The 6,340-nt window shown below is 49.8% G+C and overlaps 1 non-coding gene across 1 annotated transcript; it reads right to left on the reverse strand.

Annotated features, from left to right (window-relative positions):
• TRNAK-CUU (transfer RNA lysine (anticodon CUU)) lies at positions 1 to 73 on the reverse strand. Its single transcript has one exon. It is a non-coding gene; the product is annotated as a tRNA-Lys (tRNA).
• Between the last annotated feature and the right edge of the window lie 6,267 nt (positions 74 to 6,340).

Consider the following 6,340-nt stretch of genomic DNA (forward strand, 5'->3'; position numbering starts at 1 on the left):
CGCCCAGCATGGGGCTTGAACCCATGACCCTGAGATTAAGAGTCTCATGCTCTGCCAACTGAGCTAGCCAGGCCACAAATAAAATGTTTTGTACAGCCTATCACAGAGTAGAAAGAGTCAAATGTGCCTGTCAGCTGGGTAAAAGTCAAACGTGTGGGGCAAACTGCTCACAAGGGCCGGACTCCAGTCTTTGTTATCTGGGCTGCAGGAGGTGAGATGCAAAGAAAACAGGCTGTTGGAGTGAATCTTGGCCAAGCCTCTCACTGGTGCTGCTACATCTCCCGAACACCTCACACACCTACGGCAATTTCTGCACAACAAATGAATGCTGACACCATTGACCTCAGCGCAGAGCCGGTGCAGTCAGTAGAAAACGTTTCTTTTTCATACAGACTGAACACACATTTGAAGAGAGTTTTCTGTGGTAAATTGCCTGTTAGTGACTCTCCAGAGCAAGGGGCATTCGTGGCTCACAGACTGTTGTGCTTTACAACAATGGGCGATGGGACGAGAAAGCAGGACCCTGATTCATTCACTCTTCAGTTCCACTGGGGACAGCAGCACCTTAACCGAGTGTTTTCCCTGCCTTCAATTTGCCCAGCATCAGCTGGATCAGGCTCTGACCTGCCCCAGGTGAACGTCGGTCGTCCAGCGCAGTTAGTCAAGAGGGAAGGAGAACGGGACAAAGAGGCTCCTTCTCATGCTCATTTTCCTCACCCTGATTCCTCTCCAGCCTCATGGGCAGAGCGGAGGAAGGAGACTCCCTGTGGGGAAGCCCCGGGGGTGTCTGAGATGGCCCCAGCCCTGCAGCCTGTCCCACATGGCTGGTGTCAGGGACCCTCTGTGAGGTCATCACCTTCCAACTTCTTTTAACCAATCAGCTGAGGTGCTGTAAAAGGCCCTTGTGATGTCACTCCCACACCTGCCCCTGGCCAGCAGGGCTCATGTCCTGCCCCTGGCAGCCCCTTTGCATGGCTGAGCTGCTACCCCTGTGTCACCCCCACTCTCTCAGGGACATTCTGGGGCTCTAGCCGGCTGCACATGGGAACACCAGAGGCTGGTCTGTGCCACAGGCTCTTTGCAGAGATCCTCTCATCTGACGCCCCTGCAGATCACAGGCCTCCTGTATGGTGCAGTCGGGAGTGTGGCACCAAAGCGCACACCAGACAGGCACTTGGTCTGCACTGGAAGGCGCCCAGGGCTAGAGAAAGCCCCACACTCCGGGGTGTTTGGAGGACATTAATGCAGTGACAGGAAGGGAAAGGACCCAAAGTTCACACTTGTGGGTCTGTATCATAATTCACATGCAGAACATCTCTGTGCTCAGGTCTGCACATTTCACAATTTTATTTCTCTCTCAAGTTTAAATTTAATTCTTTGAGCAGTGAGTTCTACAATCCCTGATCTGGCCAGAGTAATGACCAATAGATAGATAGATAGATAGATTCCAAACATCAATCAATCAATCTATCGAATTGGGAATACAGCTACAAATCATAAAATTCCTTCCCTTTAATTTTAGTTAAATTGAATTCCCCTTTAATTGCAGCAAGGGAGGTTGGAAATTTGGAGATATTTCCTGTCAGGGCAGTTAAGCGCTGGAATAAATTGCCTCGGGTAAGGGCAAAATCTCCATCTTTGGAGATATTTTAGAATTTGGATAAATACAAAGAAGGAAACTTTTTAGATTGGTCCCCACTTTTCTTCCCTGAAATGAGCAGCAACCCCACAACCTGTCTCATGTGATCAGAAATGACAGAAATTTCAGTGATGTTCATACGTATAAAAGCCCATTTGGGCGTGTGTAAGAAAACAAGTCTGTAGAACGGAAAAACTTCATTCATCGGTGTATAAATATGATGACGCAGACAACGAAACAGTCACAGATTTTGTCATTTTTAATGAGGCGGATGAGCCTGAGACCCAGCAGCTCACTGGGCTGTGCCCCCCTTATGGAATTTCAGGCCCCCTGAGGTTTGCTCACCCCACTAGAGATGGTGCTTGGTCCTGTCATGAGGAAATGGAACTAGACTCGATGGGCACTTCAGGTACTTTCCAATTTTTGAGCCCTCTGAGTCTGTGGCTCCCACTGACCCTGGCCCTGCTTCACTTCTCCAGACTTTGGAAATTCTATGCGCTGCTGCTTGGCCGTGGAGTCTCAACTCTTCTCTTTAGTGTCTGACACGTCCCCTGCAGCCCCTGGGGGAGGCAGTGAAGGGGGAACTCACAATTGCAGGAATCGCCCCTGCGTTTCCCATTGGCCAGGAAGGGGGAAACACAGCCAATAGGAAGTGGTGGGTGGTGCCTACGAGTGGCAGGGAGTGCATGGAGCCACTTTCCTCTCGCCCGCAGGAGCTGCTGTTTGTGGGAGGTGAACCTGCTTTACCCCACTACACCACCCCATTGCTGCACCAGAGTTTGATATGCCCCCAATCTACGCTGCTGCACAAGGGATACTGCTGCGACCCAATGCCCTGCAGCCCCTGGAGGATTTGCTGGAGGCACAGGACTGTCTACGCAGAGTCCCCGAGCCTGTATATCAGGTCTGGCACCCCCAGGGCCTCTCTGTTCCCTGGCAGCATGGCCCACACAGCACAGAAGGAAGACAGGGCTGGGATTGGGGACTCAGGTGCCCAGCTCCCATTGCAATGAATGGAATGAAATGGGAAATGCTGAGGTGCCCTATGCAGCTGTGCAGTCAGCATATGGATAAGGACGGCCCTGCCACCGTGTACTTCGCTGGCAGGGAGCAATCTAGAGCCCTGATAGGAGGAGATTCCAGCATGCACATGGGGTGAGACTAGCCAGCCTGTTGGAAAGGGGCTTTGCCCATCTCCATCCCTCCTCTCTCTTGGCTACTTACTTCACCTGACTGAGAAGGACTAGGGCCCTGGACACAGCCTGGCCAGCCTTTCCCCATCCCAGGAGATGTTGTTCATCACAGGGGTCTTGTCCTGTCCCCACTCTGTTGACCTGACCACCAAAATTCTTGCTGTCCAAGAACACCCAACCAGAGCCCAGGTCTCCAGTCCCTGTGGCAGAGGAAGGCTTAATGGTCACTACCTCTACATAAGGGACAGGCTTCCTAGTGGGTCTGGACCAGGTGAGGCTGGGGCTTGCCCAGACTCCCAAAGCACAAAGCCAGCCCCCCAGAAGCTCTCACTGCACCACACACCTCCCACAGTGAGGTGCAGCAGGATCACCCTGCCAGTGGCACCTGCCCTCCACAGCAGTTCCAGTGGTTTTCTTTAATCTCCGTTTCCTCCCCAGTTCTGCTGGCCTCAAAGCTCTAGGAATCAGGGAAGTGATAAACACAGGAGACCACTGCCCCAGCCAATCGTGGTCCCCAGCACTTCTGCAGAGGTTGTTGTGGAACTCTGGAAATCCTCTTCAGTGACATTCAAGTGTCTAAGTGTCTGGCTGAATCACTGCCCAGGCTGCACCTGCAGGAAGAGGCTGGCAGCAGAGATTGTCAGCAGGAGCAGATGGGGCTAGAAATCATGGATGGAAGCTGGAAAGACAAAGGCTTCAGGTAAAGGGCAGCCCCTTGTAGGGATGAGGGTTCATAGCCAGCACAGCCAAATGAAGGGGAGTTGTAGGAAGCAGTCCAGGGAAGGAGAAGTGGAAGCTGAGAAGCGAAAGCCGAGAAGTGCTGCATGTGGAGTCCATGCTGAGCTGCAACCAGAAGGAGGGATTCCTCCAACAGCCACTGAGGGTGTGGCATAGATGTGGCTTGTGGCAGGGAACAAGAGGACTGCCTGGGTCACTGTGGGAGTGACAATGAATTAAAGGACTCTAGCCTAGAAAGGGGGAAATGCCAATTTATCCAGGAAAAAGGCAAAGCCGGAAGCTGGACATATGCGGCTTTCGCCAGCAAGTGGTGCTGCCCCAGTGACAAGGAGGGACATAAACGCTGGGAGGACAACATCTTAATAGAGCTAATGCCTGAGCTGAGCCATCCAGTAGCAAAAGGCTGCTTCATCATACTGAGCAATGAACAGAGGGAAAAAATGCAAAAAGACATCGGTCCCCCCAAATGTCTAGGTAAGATATCAGAGAAAGGCAGAAGAAGGGCTTGTCTGGGACTTGAGCCCCGGAGCTCTCCCACCCCTTGAGCAACAAGCCACCATCAGAATGGAGGCACTGGGCATACTCCAGAACCAGCCTGGAACACACAGCCAGTGCTCTGAGAAGTACTGCACCTAACTTCACCTTTCCAAGGTCATTTCCAAGCTCTCTTCACAGTCCTGAAGGAAGAAACCAACTTCCCACTTGGAACAGGTCACAAACCACTCTGTCAAAACAAAAATCAGTCAAGTAGCGCTTTAAGGACAAGGAAAACAATTTAGGAGGCAAACTTTGATGGGACAGACCCACTTCTGCAGACCACAGCCATACAAAACAGACTCGATATTAAAGGCACGGAGAACCTAAAACAGTAATCAAGGAGGGCAATTCAGAAAAAAATGATCAAGGTTTGCAAATCACAGAGCAGAGGGGTGGAAGCTGGGGGTGGAGGGGAGGTCAAGAATTAGATTAAGCCAAGTATGCAAATAAGCCCCTTTATTGAATCAGAAAATCCCCATCCCAGTTCTAACAATGTGTTAGTGTGCCGAATTTGAGTAGAAAAGACAGCTCAGCTGTTTCCCTTTGAATAATGGTGGGAATTTTTTTTTTTCAGTAACATGCATACTCTTAAGTCATTAATAGAATGGTCACTCCATTAAAATGTTGACAAACTGGTTTGTGGATCTGGAGTGTTTTGATGCCTGTTTTGTGCCCATTAACCCTTTGTTGAAGGGAATTAGAAGTCTGTCCAATACACAAAGCATCTGGGCATTGTTGGCACATGATGGTAAGAGAAACGCAGGGAACACAAAGTCAGGGAGAGCAGCAAACACACTCTGTGGCGGGAGCATCAGGGAGTTCAACTCAAGACTTCTTGCTCCCTGAGCAACACTCGGCCTTGCAAAACTCATCTTTGGAGGAAAGGCAAACATCACATATCAGAGTTTTAGACAAAAACAAAACCAACCAACCCCCGCCACACAAACGCCAGCTGCACTTGACTTCTCCTTGCCAAAGCCTTCCCCACACTTCCTCCTGCCTGGAGGGAGATTCAGCTGGTGCTGCTGGGCTCAGTCATTCACAGCTCTGCCTGGTCTGTGTGACCCCACTTAGCACAAGTTGAGCTTCCTCCAGTGCCTTATAAGATCCAAACAGCATCAAAGCTGGGCAGCCGCAAGTGTTGGGGCTGGCAGGGAGTCAGGTGTGGGCACATAGCAGAGCTTTATCTCATATTTCAAGGAAAGAATTTGAAAGAGTAATGGTACGACTATAGAAAAAAAAATGCTCGAGAAATAAGATCATGCGCTAGATGATCAAAAACAGCAGAGAAAGTACGTGTCAGGAAATACACCGACTATATAAGATTGCATGGAAGGAAGGAAAGTCCACTGAGGAATGGACAACAACCGCGCTGGCGACAATACACAAGAAAGGCAGTGCACAGAAGGTTTGTCCTAACAAGTCCTCTAGGCAAGCTACTGCTGATGATGCTGATGGAGAGATTGAGATCAAAAAGAAAAGAACATCTAACAGGCAAGCAGGTGGGATTTGGGAAAGATAAAAGGACCATACAGCAAATATAGACGCTAAGATTAATAATAGAGAAAGCTCGCTGAAAGAACATCTGCAACTGCTTCATTGATTGGGAAGGAGGCTCTTGAAGAATTCCACCAGAATTTCAATTTTCTACCCCACCATCAACCTTAGTCTGGACCAGTCCACAAAAGTGATCCACTTCCTGCACACTACTGCAACTGTGCAGATAAGCGATGGTCACTTAAATATCACCCTATACGGAAAACCCACAGACCTCTTTGCTTATCTATATGCCTCCAGATTCCATCCAGAGGAGACTACATGATCCATTGTATACAGCAAGGCACTAAGGAACAACCATATTTGCTCTGCTCCATCAGAGACAAACATCTACAAGACCTTTACCAAGCTTTCCTCAAACTAAAATATCCACTGAAGGAAGTGAGGAAACAGATTGACAGAGCCAGACAGGTACCCAGAAGCCACCTGCTGCAAGTGGTCTCACAAGGAAAACAAGAGAACACCACTGGCCATCTCACGTACAGCCACTACTTTAGACCTCTCCAACGCATCATCCATGATCTGCAAACCATCCTGGACAATGACTCTTCACTCTCACAGCCCTTGAGAGGCAGGCCTGTCCTCGCCAACAGACAGACTGCCAACCTAAAACAACTCCTCACCACCAACCAAAGATCACAACATAGTTACACTAAATAGGGAACCAAGCCCTGCA

The sequence above is a fragment of the Carettochelys insculpta genome, chromosome 33 (genome assembly GCF_033958435.1).
Source record: "Carettochelys insculpta isolate YL-2023 chromosome 33, ASM3395843v1, whole genome shotgun sequence".
In the NCBI taxonomy this organism is placed as follows: Eukaryota; Metazoa; Chordata; order Testudines; family Carettochelyidae; genus Carettochelys; species Carettochelys insculpta.